At 47.2% G+C, this 16895-nt stretch overlaps 2 gene segments (V, D, J or C); one reads left to right on the forward strand and one right to left on the reverse strand.

Moving 5' to 3' along the window:
* Positions 1-16895, forward strand: part of LOC308345509 (T-cell receptor alpha chain constant-like) — a 440131-nt gene that overhangs the window by 357924 nt on the left and 65312 nt on the right.
* On the reverse strand, positions 566-2081 carry LOC308345512 (T cell receptor delta variable 3-like). The segment is given in 2 exons: positions 1822-2081; positions 566-1606 (listed from the first exon to the last, which is right to left on the reverse strand).

The following is a 16895-nucleotide window of genomic DNA, read 5'->3' on the forward strand; positions in this document are numbered from 1 at the left end:
GCAGGAGCCGGGCATGGGATCATGGCTGTCTTCAGGTCTGGGGAGCATCATCCTGCAGATTCTAGTTTCCCAGAGTTTCCATATACAGCACCTCATTTAAGCCCACAGCAACCCTGAGGGAGTCCTCCAGAAGACGGCTGCACACACTCAGTCATGGGCAGAACAGAGACCCCGACGAAGGCTGAGTCAGCTGCCCACGGCCTTTGGCTCCCTCACCCATGCTCTCTACGTTCCTCTCTGTAGTGACTATCTTTCACCCACCTGTTTTGAAGCCCAGATAAACAGCTGCCAGAGCCTGATAAAGCCTGCTGGGGCGCCCCTGAGAGGGAGAGCCCTAAAATGTGGCACCTGCCCTTGGCTCTGTCATTAACCAGCTCTCTGACCTTGGGAATGTATGTCCCTCCCATCTCTGGGCTCCAGTGCTGCAATAGCTAAGGCTTCTACCCTCTCCTAGGTTATGTCTCCCAACTCTACTCATTGTTTTAAGGTAGAGAATTCAACAGAAATGAAGGAAAGAGGGACCCGCTCCCAGGGCTTAGGGTTTTTCTATTTTGACATCACATACTTGGCTTTCCCTGAAGATGGCGGTCTTCCTTGGAGACACCCCTGTGCTCCAGACTCAGGGACTTTGAAACTGGTATTCTGGAAATCACAGACAACCTGCTGGGAGTATCTCAAGGCTCTCCAGTGAAAGAAAAATGGTCTCCAAATAAAGTAAATAAAATGGTGGTGTCAAAGAGCATTCGGGAAAAATAAGGTAACTCTACAAGAAGACGCAGAAAAAAAGGTGAATCGGGAAATTTTTTGAAGTAACTTTGTGTCTAATTTTGAGTCTTCGAAAGAAAACAGAATGAATCACAATAAGGGATAAATGATGGAAACTAAAATAAAGACCCTCCTGATGAGCTCTCCCTAGCCTGGCCTTTCACCTGCCCCATTCTGGTATCTTCACAGGACTCACAGCACGTACTTGTCAGCCCTGCTCTGTGAGGCATGAGTGAGCTGGGCACTGGGGACACAAAGATGAGAATTCTTCAGACATCTCTCTCCCCCTCTGCCACCACCAGGGCCCACTGAGTCAGACGGGGGAAGGTGCTCTGCTCCATCTGAGGCCAGGGGAAGCTAGCTTTTTATTATTCAGCAGACCCCCTGGGGCACCTCTGAAGGCCAGGCCAGAGCACAAAATAACTGGGAAGAGGGATCCCATGTCTGGGGACCTGAGCTGCCCTGAGAGGCAGCTAGAGGGGGCTGTGCCCGGGGTTTATGTTCAGACTTCCTGGGCACCTGAGTCACTGTGGGGGGTCCATGGCACAGTAGTAAGTGGCGCCGTCTTCAGGCTCCACCAGGTAGATCACCAAGTGGAAGGTTCTCTGGGACGGATTGTGCAGCACAGAAAACCGACCCCCAGTGAAATCTGCATTGTGGGATAGAGTTTTATCCCGGTAAAGGATAAACTGAAAGGAGTGACCTGGCCATATCCGGTACCAGTACAAATCAGGGTTTGATTCTGTAGTGTAATAGGTACAGAACAGCGTCACGTTACTGCCACTGGCCACTCTCTGGTCCGGGGAGCTCTGGGTCACTTGGTCACACAGCACGCTCTCGTCTGTGAAGAGAAGAAAGAGGATATAGTGAGATCCCGCACTCCACAGGCACTTGGTCCCACATGGGCCCACCCGGAGGGAACTCCGCAGGCAGAGGCAAGAGGAGGAGAATAATTGGAAAACCACGTGTACAGAGAAACAGGACAGGCGCTGAAAGTGAGAGAAAGGGAAACGGGGTGGTAGGATATGAGGAAGGTACACAAGTGAGTGTACTCACAGGAAAGCAAAAAGCTAAAGCCCACAAGAAAAATCATCTTCGCCTCCTCTCAGGGCCGAGGCTGGAGAATAAACTGGGGCTCCTGAGGTCTCTGAGACCATCTTAGGGCTTCGGAGGAAGGAGGTGGGAGGGAATGCGAGCAGGCCGGCCTCCGGGAGGGTCATGTGACTGAATGAGCTCTAGCTCTGCCGGCAACTGCTTCTGCCCAAGAAACTGTTGTTATTGTTCTTTTGGCCTCCACCCATCTTGAAGGAATCCTCCTGTAAAACACAAAGAAAATGAATTACTTAAACACATACACAGAGAACTAGAACCTGCAAGCCCAATGATCACATGCTTAGACATCCAACTGCTATATGAGAGGCTTTCCGCCCTGCCTGTTTCCTCGGGCCCAGACTGGGGACCAGGCCCCGGTCCCCCAGCACCTGGTAGAGCCACACTTGTGCCCAAGAAATGCCATTCGGTTCATCTCTTAGTCCTCCATGGAAGGAGGGAGAGAAGAGGATTGAATAAGATCGATTCTAAAATCTCTCCTAGCCCTGAATTCTAGAAATCTTCTATCTCTGATGCCTGGATGCACACCCTGCCTTCCCCCCGCTCCCCTGTCCCAGAGTGCTTCCTGCATGTCCCACAGCGTGACTTTCCATCTTTCAGGAGGCCCCTTGCAGCCCACGCGGGGCTCCAGCTGGCAGATTTTCCCCCGAAGCAGAACTTCCCACAGGCGGAGCTGCTGTGACTGGGTTACAAGCTTGCTGGGCCAGTGCTGGTTGGGAGCCCCTGGAACCGGCCCTTCCAGCCACATGCCAGACAAATAGCATGCTCTCTATAGGCTAGGACATGACGGTGGCGGGAAGGCACTGCCCTGAGAAAGAGAAGACTGACTCCTCACTGCCCCAAACCCAGGAGTGTTTGTGGGAGGGTTTGCGGGGATATAAATCAGATGGTGGCAGCTGGACCCCTTCCCTGGGCCTGTAATACCCTGCAGATGGTCCTCCCGCTGCCTCCTGTCCAACCTCACATCCCTCATACACACGCACACACACACACACACACATACACCATAATGCCAGTTCCATGAGGGCAAAGACCTTGCCCAGCTGGTCACTGATATACCCTCAGTGCCTAGGATAATAATCAACGATCAGTAAACATTTGTGGGATAAAGGAATGCAATATTCTTCACTTAAAAACTCACCATTGACATGCATCAGTTTGCAGGACACCCAATTAAGTCCGGATTTCAAAAGAACTTTTAGTGATATTGGGGATACATTTATACTAAAAAAAAAAAATTGTTGTTTATCTGAAATTCAAATTTCAGATAAGTGAGGAGTGAGGAGTGGCGAGCCCGATACAGGTCTTGATCACTGGGCACCCTGTATTCTATCTGGCAACCCCAGGCCTGGAGAAAGCGAACACTGGGCAGCCCCAAGTCCCCCCCATGAGCATCCCCAGTCCGTCCCCCCCACCCCCACCCCAGGAAGGGGGACGAGGATGGTTCAGTGACCCCGCTGCCCTGGCCAGCACTGCCCCCTGCTGGCTGGGGTCCCCTCCACAGGAACCCAGCCCTCTGAGGGCAGAGGACTATCTCAGAGCCTCCAAGTCTCCCAGGTCCATGAGCTCTGCCAGGCCCTACTCAGATTCTGGGGTCTGTCCCTGCCCTAAAGGTGTCAGCAGCCTTGATATTTAAAAGAGAGCTGAGTGTTCCCTTCCTGATTTAGACAGTAGCAATTTTCAAATTTAGCTGCTACTCGTCTTCCGGCTGCCCAATGTCAATTCCCCCAGACCACAGCCAGCAACAGAGAAGATGGTTTCAGACACCCTCCCACAGAGGGACACCCCACGCCCTAATGCTTCTCCCAGAACATTCAGACTCTGAGACCTCCTTGGGGTGGTGTAGTCATGACTCTCCCCACCAGGCTGTCCTCCCAACAGTCCTTGAAGGCCTCCCTCCAGGAAAGGCACCTCTTGGAACAGCAGTGCAGTGTCATGATGAAGAATGAGCTTCTGTCACAGAAACAGAGTAGAGTGGTTGTCACCGGGGGTCGGGGCAGGAGACACAGCAAGATGCTGGCCCCGGGATACAAACTGCCAGTTAGAAGATGAACAAGTTCTGGGAATCTCATGTACAGCCTGGTGATTATAGTTGATACCATTGTATTATATACTTGAAAGTTGCTAAGGAAGTAGAGCTTCAGTGTTCTCTCAGGGCACCAGGGTGGTGCAGTTGGTTAAGCATCCTACTCTTGGTTTCGGCTCTGGTCGTGATCTCAGGGTCCCAGGATCGAGCCCCTCATCGGGCTCCTCACTCAACATGGAGTCTGCTGAAGATTTTCTCTTTCCCTCTGTCCCTCCCCCCTTGTCTTGCTCTCTCTCTCTCTCCCACTCAAATAAACAAATAAAATCTTAAAAAATTTTAAAAAGATCATAAATGTTCCCACCACAAAAAAAGTCGTGGCTGATTATGTCACGTGCTAGAGGTACAAGCTCACGCTGTGTTGGTGACCATCTTGCAACATGTGAGGACATCAAATCAAAGGCTGTACACCTTAAATGTATACAGTGTTATATCCATTATTTCTCAACAAAGCTGGAAGAGAATTTTTTTCATTTTTAATGAAAAAAAAAAGAGAGAGAAGTGGGGTTCTGGAGGCAGATGCCTGGGTTCACCCAGTTCCAGCATTTCTTTGTTCCATGACCTTAAGCATGACCTAATCCCTCCAAGCCTCAATTTCTCCCTCTGTAAAACGGAGGTGACAATATTAGCTTTTTCACAGGACTGCTGGAATATTAAATGAAATAATGTACGCAAGACGCCTGGTAAATGATGTGGGATTAGCTTTGTTGTCACTCTTGCAATGTTTGCTAAATGGACTGATGAATATAGTTCCTGAGAGCTTTATTTTCCTCAAAAATATTTAGAGAAAAGATGCTGAATAAATCTAAAAAAAAGTCGTGAAATCTGGTGAAAGTCACGTTGTATCAATTAATGGTCAAAAAAAAAGTGACCCACATCTTTAATTTTTTGTCCATTTTGCAAGCATATCATAGAGCTCCATGCCCTCCTGAGCCCTGAGACCACTGGGCTCTTCCCAAATCCTTAAGAGCAGTGGAAGCCTGAGAAATGAACCTTCCAAGTCTGCTTGTATGTTTTCTAAAATTTGCAACAGGCTTCTTCATGAAAGACCACAATGTGCAACTGAGTACAGCCAAGTGACCCCCAATGTTTCAGGAGAAGAGAGACTCTCAGAATGTAATGACCTATTCCAGACTTCTCACCCTTGAATTTCTCTATCACAGCCCCTTTAAACCTATGATGCCTGCAGCCTGAGCAGCTTCCCAAGGCCTTATGAGTGCCCCAGACTGCCTTTCATTAGCCTGAAACCACCCCTCCAGAGCGGCCGTTGGACTTGGCGGGGTCCCTGGCGGGATTTGGTAGACAAGGCCATTCTTGTCCCACAGCCTGGCTCTTGGTCACTGCAGTCCCTCAAAAAGACTCTTCTCCCCACTTCTGCCTAGGTGGGCAGCTCTGTTTTTGACCTTGCAGCGCCCTCTGCTGCTCTAATTAGCCCATCTCCATAAATAGGTCTTTGGGGATGGTGACGGAAAACGGTCAGGGGAGGAAAATATTCTTTGTTCACAACTTAAGTCAAAGCTGCTGCTTCTGTTCCCGTTTCCCTTTCAACCCCCAGAGCTGCAGCTGTTTCTCTGTTGGCCTATTCTCCCCAGTCACTCAAAGAGGACCATCTATAAGGATATAAGACGGTACCCTAAGAGGGTACATGGGCATTTTCTTGTCAACCAAAAGCCTAATGCAGTGGTAGAGGCCATGGGGAAATGTCCTTGGGTGGATATGGACAAATGTATCTCTTTTTATGAAAGAATAGAAACGTGATCAAAAGGAAACGCTTAGAGACATCTGAACGTGTGGTGATGTGAGGTGAATGGTCTAGAGAAAGGGTTTTTCCATCACTTTCTCTCTGTACCACATTCCATTCCAAGCCCCCCCAGGACAGACCTGGGCTGATGGATAACAGGAAGTATGCCAGACAGGGAATGAGGTCCCGCAGACGTCGTTCACCCCCAGGCAAGGGGACCTCCCAGGACCTCTGTTTTGGGAAGGATCTTGCTGAAGGCCCTTTGGGCAAGAACTGGTGTGAAGAGCCCCAAAACCAGCGTTTGAAGGAGAGCTGCGAGGAAGAAGCGAAACTTCTGTGGTGCTGCTGTTGCCATGTCTGGAGCCGCCTGTGAGAAGAATGGGCTTGGTCCAACCAGGTCAGTGTCCCCTTTTGGGATGGGGCGGTATGGGACCTGACTCTTGTCAGCCAGGTTTCACAAGCCTTCTACAGGGTCTTCTCAGCAATCACTCCCCAGGGCGAGGAGGCTGAACAGGTTCTATGTGACTGGCCACGATAGTGGTTTTCTGGAACACTGTTCAGAAGGACTGTGAGGCCACATACAGACTCAGAGCTAAAGAGTGATGTGTCTATTAGCAAGATATGTCGTGGGAGCGGGAGCAGGAGGCAACACCACACGGTTTCGTGTTTGCTACCCTGCTCTAGATGTCATTCCTGTAATGAGTCCCGCAGAGAAAGGATAATCAGAGCCAACTTTCTGTTGGATTAGCCTTTTGGTAAAGGGCAAATTTTTAAATCTCTGTCTTCCCTTTGGCTTCCCTGGAATCTCACGGACCATTTCCCCTACTAGCAATTGCTGGTGCCTGCAGCCTAAGAAATTTAAAAAAAAAATTTAATGAGTTATGATGCTCTCTATCTCTCTTGAAATTATAAACTATGCACCCAAATCAACTGCCATGTTTGTATGGCTTACCCACTGTTTAACAAGGATAACCATACCTGCGCTGGCCACAGAGCCATGAGGAACAGAAATTTCCTAGGGAAGATCCTTATGCTCCCGAGTCACAGGAAGGGAGCAACAGAAGCAGCACTGGGACTCAGGAGTCCTGAGTTTTAGCCCTAGCTCTGCCTCGACCTACCTACATGACCTTGATCAAATTTACCTCTCAGGACTTCCACTTCTTCATCTTTAAAATGAGGGCATTGACCCAGGAGGTCACTAAGCTCCCTTTCAGGTCTCACACCCTAGGATACTAATATGAAGCCACAGAGCTGACCTAGGAGAGTTACTAGTTTATAGACCCCCCCATGCATGTTGCTTGAGGTCCTCATTGCCCAGCGAGGGGGAAAAAGCAAAGCAGGCTTCTTCACTGGGGAGTAACATAATTTCTTGATTCAATACGTGTGATTCATCAGAGCCTGGAGGTTCAGGCCCAGATGCCAACTTGGAATCTGGTTATTATTGCATCTGGGAGACAGAAAGTGCTGAAAACAGCCTTTGGAAGAAACATCAATTTGGCCCAAAAAAAGAAGAAGAAGAAAGAGGCATCTTTGCATAGTGTGATAACATTTTGATATCTTATTTATCATCTTCATCCCTGAAATCTACTCTGCCCTCTTCTGTGTCTGCTCTGAAAGAGGGAAGCAGGGCAGACCTTCCCCAGCGAAGATGAGGCACCTGCAGGGGACAGACAGGCATCTCAGTCTAGCGAGGAAACAGAACAAAGTTGATGCCACATGCCTTTCAACCGTGCTGACGCTTCTGGTTTTTGTAAAGGTGCTCACCCCTGTGGGAACAGGGTTAATAGGAAACTGACATTTAGAACCAAGACTAAAAAGAATCATGAAACTCAGCAAGTAATATCTGGCAGAATTAATTTTTTTTCATCTGAAAATTGTCAGAGAGATAGTCAAGTGTTCCTCGAGGACTAGGAACAAAAGATGAATGTTTAATACAATTCAATTTAACAAACATTTATTAAGTGCCTAGAGTTTTTCCCAGGGATCATTTGGGCCTGTTTCTGAGAAGACATGATCAATGCCCTAAGGGAGGAGGGGGTTTTATCAATGGGCCAGAGGCTGGATGACCGGTGACAACAGATTCACCTTTGAGACCCAGACACGGTTGAATGTGGACCTGAGTAAGTAGCTGAGCTTCAGAAGAAAAAAAAAATTGTATACAACGGCATGGAAAATCTAAAACACAAGATAATCAAAAATGTTATTTTCTGATAGGCTTTTGCATGTATTTCATTATTTTCTAGGGCAGGCTTACTTTCCCGGTTGTAAGCTATCTTGAGCTGATCTGTAAAGTCTATGGGAGGAACGTTTTTTAAGAATTGCACATTTCTGAAATTAGGCTCCCTAATTTTCTGTGTTTCTGATCATGAAAAAAGGGCCCTGGCCTCCCTCCCATACTTGATGCCCACAGGGGTCTCCTTCCCAGCTCTAAGTCAGAACCAGCAGTGAACAACCAGGCAGTTCTGGGGTGGGCAAGAAAGAACAGGCTGCTAGGTGTTGAGGATAAGGAGATCCCAGCTGCCCGTGAAGCCAGAGAAGAGCTTCGGGCCATCTTAACAGGCTTGGTCCTGCTCTCCTCATAGCCTGCGTCCTGGGCTGCATGAGCAGGACAGGGCAACCCTAAATGACCTCATTATATATGGTGCCCCTGATTACACTAGAGGCAGGTCTGAGAATAGGAAGTGGCGACCTAGCACTAGGAAGGACTTTTGGTAAAGGGCCCGGGCACTGTGTGAGGACGCTAAGAAACCCCACATGGGGAAGGGGGTTCAGTCCATTGTCAGTGTGAGTAAGTACCTCCATTTCAGACCCAGTGTTAGCATCGAAACCCCTCAGTACCCAGAAAACTGAAACTCTTGGCTAGATGATGAATTCCATTATCCTGTGGGAAAAGGCTGTAAAGATCAAACCACCTTTGCTGTGGGGAAGCAGGAGCCTGTAGTTTATGTAAAGGCGTCAGCTCCTGTGGGAAGAAAGGAAATAGGAAATTTACATTTGGAACCAGGACTGCAGTGAGAGTGAAACTTAGTAAGTACAAGCTTTGCGCCAAAGGTGTCGGTTTATTTGGTTTGGTTTCTGAATTATCTGGAAGCTCCAAAGAAAGAATACTTCTCCCCTGAGGATTCAGTTCCAAACTCCTGACTTCAAACTTCCAAAAAGATTAAATGTTAAAGTAGATGGGAGGCCTGGAAAACGCTATTTCTCTATGTAATAAGTAGATACTTACCTTGCTCATTTATTTTGTTTAGGAAGTGGGGAGGAGGACTAGACACCCTTGTAATGGGGGGAGGATTGCACAGCATTTTTAGATAAATCCAGAGACTCAAATCAAAAACTATTAGCTCAGAAAGCCCTTAAAGACCACGTAAGTCACTTCTTGAATTTTGCAAATGAGGACAGGGAAACTCAGAGAGGTTGCAAACTTGCGCAGGGTCACACAGCTGAGCCTTGCTCAGGGCAAAGCCAAGACGCTCATAGCTCTCACCCGGCCTGACCCAAGGGAGAAAAAAAATCTTGGTCTTTGGCCATAGCAGCTCCCTTTTGCACCCCAGACATTCTTTGTCCAAGACCTAATGAACTTCAAACAGAACCCCAAACTGCCAAAGGGAGATAAAAATCATTGGTGTCTATTTCGGGTAAAGTAAGAACAATAGCTGAACTTGATATTTGGGGAAGGCTCAGCCATCTGCAGACTGGGGCAGGGATTGAAAAAGTCAAAACGAAAATGCTGGTCTTGTCTTCAGACAATGACTATGACCATCGAACACTACCTAAAAATACTGCAGAGCTCATTTCTTTCCCAGTGGGCGTTTTTATTCTATAAGAGATTGCATCCATCAATGCAACTGCTTCGGACCACAGAATGTGTACACAGAATAGGCTGGCTAACCCTTCTGGTGTCTTAAAGTGGCAAGCCTATCTCTGGATATAGCCCTTGGCCCCAAAACCCTGGACTACCAGAAAGAAATAGACTGTCACCCTACTCTGTCTTAGAGCTGAAGTTGAAGAAGTTAGTAAGCAATTCCTGGGAAACTCTGCAAAGCTGGGTTCATTATTAAGTTGACGCCACAGGTTTTCACAAAGCCCCTCATCACAGTGTTCAACAAACTGGTGGTTCTATGCTGACGTTTGGGAAGGGAACTCAGCTCACAGTGCATCTTGGTAAGTGGAGGAGCATTGAATCCTCTTCTCAAATGTGCTTTGAGATCCTTTTGACTCCAGCTAACGAAGAAAGGGCTTTTTGGCCCATCTCTGCTCATATTCCAATCCTGTCTAGCTAAAGGCTGCCCTCTCCACGTCCCCGGAAACGGTCCAACCGTGAAGGTACGCTCATGCAGCTTTTCCTAAATTCTCACAAAATCACTTAACCCTTTATCAAACTGCCCGGCGGCTCCTCTGTTGCCCTCAAAGCCCTGCTGGTCCATCAGTCAGAAGAAGACAGGTCATTTTATAGGTCATTGCGAAAGGAGGCTGTTGACATGTGTTTGCCTTCTGGGGAGAAAAAATAATGATGATTTCTTCCTTGCTTACTATGTGTTAGGCAATGGGCTGCGTGCTCTCCACCCATCAGCACATTCAGCCCTTATCCCGGTTCTGTGGGTTAGGTGCTATTATTACCCTCATTTTTCTAGAAGAGAACTTTTTATATTTTTATATCTTGTGTTTTTATAGAAACACAGAAAGGTTGAATAACTTGCTTAAACTGATTCAGTGAGAAAGAAGGCCTAGAATGTCATTCCTGGCACTCAGATTCCAGCGCTAAATGTTTCACTAGTTGGGGAGTGGAGGGGCTATTTGGGGGGGGAGTCACTGATGTCTGGTCTCTAACATTGCTAAAATAATGCCCAGGGAAGCATGCTCTCAGCAAGTAAAGCCAGTGATCCATCAACAGGACCACCATCACGACCTACCTACATATCCTAATCCCCACAACAATATCACCCCGCAGTTATTATTCTCCCCCACTTTACAGACAGGGAAACTGAGGCATGGCATGTTAAGGACCTTGCCCTGGCCCCCAAAGCCAGAGATATTTCAAATTACTGCAACTGTGGGCCAGCTAGAATAAGCAATTAATTAATGACAAGCCATCTAGCTGGCTGCTAGGTAGAGAGTGATTCATTTTTTCCACGGTTCCTCTCCCTTTTCAGGAATAACCATACAATTGTATAATCGCGCCGCATTGTATTTCTGCCTTTGTGCCGCCCCTGGGAGAGCAGGAGGAGCCCCGGTTCCCAGCGCCCTGTGTAAGGGCTTTGGCAGTGTTTGTAAAGCGGTCTGTGGGGGTGTTCCTCGGGGCGGATCTGAAAAACTCCTCTTTGGAAAAGAAATAAAACTGACAGTAAAGTCATGTAAGTCTGAATAACGAATGCTTCCAAACTGCTCTCTGGAACCCCGCTTCCTAAATTTTCCATTCTGTTTTATAACCTAAGCCCAAACCACAGCAGTCCGTTGAGGGAATCCAGTCCAAACAACCGCCGGCATGTACCTACCCCGTGCAGGACGCGCCGCTTGCTGCCCGGACTGGTGCAGCTCACAGATGGCAATGAGGGTGCCTGTGGGTCACTGAACTAAGGAGTCGTTCTGAGAGAAGGCTTATTTGCTTATTAGAAATGGTGGGATTTCCCAGGAACTCTGAGAAATCAGTGAACTCTCAGAGCTTCTGTGTTCTTCCTCTGTGAAACGGGGGAGGCTGTTCTACCAAAGCAGGGGTGCTGTGCGGGGATGTCCGCACACTTCCAGGAAAAGGAACGGGAATGCCTCAGGGGTCCCCAACCTCTGCCATCAGAGCCTCACTCTAAAGAGCTGGCTTTATCAGGGGGAGTCTTGGGTGACAAGTAAACATTTGAGCAGATAGCAAGGGGGTGATGAGCAACTGAGTTTTTGTAGGGTCGCGTGTCACTGTGTGTGGGAAGCAGTAATAAGCAGATATTTGGAAAAGGAACAACTGTGAGTGTTCAACCAGGTATGTTTTAAAGATGACTTATGTTTAAACATAAGCCACCATCCTTAGAAATTCAGGGGGAAATTACTGAATTACTCGCCCAGTTCTTAGTATCTTCAGGGGCTTGGTGCCCTGGGTCTTTCTGGTGACAAAGATGACAAGGACAGCCTCCAATGGAGCCCTTTAAGGACCTTTCTTCTTCCACATCTTTAAAGACTTGGAAATGTTGAGCTTGCTGTTGTTATTGTTGGAGTTGTGTGTCTGACAAATGGAACTGGACTCAAGGTTTTAGTGTGTAGGGGCAGAAAGCATCTAGAAAGAAAGAAAGGAGATTCTCTAGAAAGACACAACAGATCAAAGTACTTAACAATGGCACGGGCTGTACAATGCAACTTGACCCAAAAGGAGACGGTGAGATGCAGCCCTATGGGTACAACCAACCGCCAATGACCTCTCTCGCATTATCTGCCCTGTCTTCCCAAGGCCTCTTTGTCCATGCAACTAGGAAAAGAATCTTCTAATCCCTGTAACTCTCCAAATTTTGGAGCCCAGCTATCTGGGTAAAGCCATGTCAGATTTTCTGGTGTCAACACTGATGACAAGCTGATATTTAGGGAAAGGGTAAGATTGAAAGCAAATATTCAAATTAGAAAGATCATAAACATCTGGAAACATGCCTCGAGGTGCTGTTAGGCACTGTGTTTCCAGCTGGGACGTTTTCCTCCCTGCCTTTGTTGAGCCCCTTTGGACACCCACTTGTCTCTGTGCCCCTCAGTGAAAAAGTAGCAGCTGAGCTTGGAAATAGGAGAGAAGCTCTCCCTAATCTGAATGTCATAACGGCCCTCCTCTCCAGTTTGCAATACCCACTGGGATATTTGGAGTGCCCACCTTCTCAAAACAAACCTAATTTCAATTAACTTGAATGTAGCTGAAATGTTGCTTCCTGAGAGAGTCTCCATTTACAAAAGAAGCTCATTCCAGACAATTTTTTGAGGTTAAGTTTTGCTTACAATTCCTAAGAGATTCCAACTACCCAATGAGTATTGGAAAACAAAACCTCTACTTCCGTGGTCCAATTATTATCTACCATAGAAAAGCTAGAATCAGGATGCCCTAGCGACTATTACATAAGCTCCAGAGGACCTTCCTAAAGTCCCTTATGCATCAAACAATGTAAGATTAAAAAAAAACAAGAAAGTTGTTTCCATGCTGACCTATGTGTCCAGTCTCTAATGAGAGCCCAAAGGGCAGGTGCACCAGCAGCTATATTTCCAAACTCTTTTGGATATTTAGAACCCCCCACCCCAGATATTAGAATTGATCATTAGAAAAAGCATACACAATTCCATTTTTACTTATAATCTCATCTCTCCCAGAGAACTGTTATAAATTTTCTCCCAAAGGTGTTACATCCATCCTTCTTTTGGTTCCTTTATTTGTGATGTGTACAGAGATGAAATATTGGTTGAGATTCAAAAAACATCCAGGAGATTTACCTTAAGCTTTGCCTGTCAGAGAGATTCTCAGAGCTAAAAAGATTGGAAGCTGACATTTTGGAACTAGATTAAAAAGAAAATCCAAATTAATCCCAAGGAGCAATGATCAGTAGATAGTTATTTAGACACAACCACATCAACCCCACAAGCCCAGTTGCTCACTTGGCTGGACTGCCCTGATCTTAGGTTCGCCCGGAGAAATAATAAGAGCTGTCCTGGGAATAGAGAAATGTCAACCTCCAGCCCTAAAAACTCCTCATGAATTGGTTTTTCTCAATAGAGTTTATCATTACACACAGTGTTCTGGAAGTAATAGGCAAGTGCATTAGATTCTCCTGCAAATGGAAATGAAATGTAAATTTAGATTGTAAATATATGACTGCGGTAAATAGATAGCAAGAAAAAAAAGATGAAGAGTTTAGAAACGTGCCACATTTCTCTAACCCCAAAGGGGATGTTTCTATAAATAGTTTAAAAACTATTGAAGAGGAGTGGGGGGGAGGAGAACAGAGGCAAACAAGAGATAATCCTCTTCGCTTTGCAAGATTGGAAGTTGTTTTTCAACAAATTTCCATGGGCAAAGGAAGAAACCCTGTCTGATTTCAAACTAAATGGCACATGGGTGGGTTTCTGCTAAAACCCATCTTGAGGAGGGCTCCCCGGAGGTGGCAAGTGCTGGCAGTGTCCTGCTGGGGGGGCGGGGTGGGGGAGGGAATGAGGGCAGAAAGGGGTCCAAATAATTGTGCAGAGACAAGAAGGACTCACAGGGCAGGATTTCCCCTGGATTTCCTGCCTCGCCTCCTAACCTTTCCTGTCTTAGCCCGATGGATTAGGTCCCAGGCGATCGGGCCTTAGGATGCAAACCAGAAATTTTAAGGAGGAAGCCAGCTTGACTTCACTCAGGAGACCTAGCGTATTCTGTTTTCAAAGATCCTTTTAATCCAGCTGTTTTTAGGGGGAGCTCTGTAAAGGCAGAAGGAAAGGTTAAAACAAAAATGTTAAAATTCTATGAAGTAGAAAGAAAGACGTTAAATATTTGACTGGCAAAGAGATTAAATATCTGGTACATGTCTACAAAGGAGCCTAGAGGAGACTTTGCCAAGGAGAGCACAGGCAGCCTCAAGGAAACTGTGCCCCAAAACTTGTCTGGTTTGTTAGGTAGACTCTGGCCACTGTCCGCAGCAGCTGGGGTGCTAGGAAAAGCAAATCAGGCGTCCTCCTCAAGGGGGCAGGGGCCCTGTGTGCAGTTTATGTAAAGCCATCTGCTGTGGTGTGACTGGGAGCAGCAGCAAGAATTTGGTGTTCGGCCAGGGGACCAGGCTGACTGTCAATCCCAGTGAGTATGAAAGGTGAAGCTACGCGGTGCCCTCTCCTTTTCAGGCCAGGCCTGGGGGCGCTCCCGGCTGGCAGAGCTCACATCTACTGGTTTAGCCTAACCCCTCCCAGGGAAGCAGGCCAGGAACGACCAGAAAACCCTCCGACTTCTTCCTTCAACTATGTCCCTGGAAAAACTCCTTGACTCTCCTTCCCTTTAGCAATTAGTTTCTAGTAAACCAGAATCTAATGAGTTAATGTGAGCAATTTCAATAAAAAGTAGAAAAACAGCCCCAAAGTGCAATAGAGTAGAAACTGTGAGTGCCAGCTAGGGGGGAGACCATGAAGGAAGAAGGAAAAGGAACAGATTACCCAAACTAAGGCAGCACCTTCGTCAGAAAAAGAAAAGCAATAAAAAAATTAAAAATAAGCAATGCATATATTTTTCGGGGCTCACTGCCCCGTGGAGGCCCGGCTCTGCCTGCAGCAGCCCGCTACTGGGCTTATTGTCCAGTAACGTGTCGTTTTAGCGCAGGGTTGAGGGATCAAGACCATACTGAGCCCCAGGGCCCTTCTGCAAAGAGCAGCTCCTATTCCTGTTTTTGTAAAGCCTTCCCTGACAGTGAGGAAGTAACACCTACAAACTCACTTTTGGAAAAGGAACTCTCTTAACGGTGAATCCAAGTAAGTTTGAAGGGACTGGTAGAGAGGGGGAGTGCAGTGGGGAGATCAAAACCTTTCTTTCTTCGGATTTAAATTACTTGTCCACCCCCCCCCCAAAAAAAATCCCAGATTATCTTCTACATCTCATGTTGTGTTGGGAGGATAGGGTTCCCATCAGAGAGATTAGCGCTCCATTGTACAAAGACTAAATTACCTTCAGCCCAAAGCATTCCTATCATCCATCTTAAAGGAGATTATTGGTACAGGGAGAAAAATTGAATACAGGATCCTGAGGGATTCCGCTAAAGCCAGGAAATGTTTGCCAAAAAATAGAGAGGAAATTGGCATATTGAGACGATGCAAATTCAGTAGACCAAAATAAATCTTCCTGACATAGATACTAAAATCCTTACATTTATCTCCTTAAATAATGGGACCCTGTGATTTCATTAACGAATGCAGGAAATTCTACAGGCAGATTTCTTTTCTACTTTTACCTCTAGTTCACCTCCCGTAAAGGAGCAGTTCTCAATCCCCAGACCAGTGAGTGAGGTCTCGGTGGGTGGAAATGTCTGGTTAACTCAGAACACTTAACCCCACTTTTCCCTCTGTTACCCAAATCGCTGATGGGGCTGCCGCTTTACTTAGTTCAGCAGGGGTGGGGGGGGAGAATTCATTTGTCCCCTGAGTCATGAGAATAGAGCAGTACGTTCTCACCATCAAATATACACCCACCCTTTATGTAACAGTAGTAATGTGTGTGTAAGTAGTTGGAAAAGTTTCAAATGCTACATATAAAGGTAAGGAACTGTGTTTGCTACTTGAAAATCCATGTTTCTGGTGGGCTGCTGACAGTGGTGCGAGGCACTAGTGCTAGGAAGGCTGACTTATAATAAAACTGGGGCAACGTGGAAATAGGGAAAACCCGTTGAGGGGCCCCAGTCTCCTCTTGACATAAGCTGTTGCTGAGTGTCATTGATTCAGATCTGCTTTCTGGGACAAGGAGAGGACACAGCGCTGGGAAAGACATGTTTGCCAAACGCAGCCTGGTGAAAGTTCTTGAAAAGACGGGTTCGGGGAGGTGTAAATAATTCAGGGATCCAAGGTGCACAGCACTGAAGGAGTTAACATACCCTGGTCGCAGACAGCATGGAATGTTCTGGGATGGCCTAACGAACGCGCAGTGTGGTTAGCCATGAAGTTGTCAGGCGCAGAAGTGCCTTGCTCAGCAGGGACAAAACCAGCTCATGCCTACAACAACAGAAACAATGAATAATACATGATATTGTTAAATCCCATGCCTTCAGGAGTCTCTGAGGTCCTATCTAATTAAGGCTCCGAGGGGATTCGTATGAACATCCCGGGAGACTCAAGGACGTCCCTTTTCAGAGGGTGGGCAGTCCAGCCCGGAGACCAGACAGGAGGTTTTATCTTTTGTGTCTCGCTCTTTCTATGCTTGGGCTACAAGGCAACAAAGCTGGAATCCAAAGACGCGTGACTGAATTCTGTTTTCCTTCCATCAGCAGAGCAGAGATTACTGCCACAGCCATGCTTGGGCTCCGTCTGAGGACACAGCTGAGGGCAGGCCTCTGTTTTGCTCATGTCCTGCTGCCAGGGCGGCTGAAGTAGAGTGTGGGGAGCTCTGTGAGGCTGTGAAGTGGGGAAGAGTCTGGAAGGGTCATTTGAACTCCTGCCTGCTGTCCTGCTGTCTTAGCTAAAGAGTAGCTTTTTCTCTCCCCCTTGCTATGTTGGTAAGCAAGCTAAATCTCTGCCCCCTTG

This window comes from Martes martes, assembly GCF_963455335.1.
Source record: "Martes martes genome assembly, chromosome: 7".
Lineage (NCBI taxonomy): Eukaryota > Metazoa > Chordata > Mammalia > Carnivora > Mustelidae > Martes > Martes martes.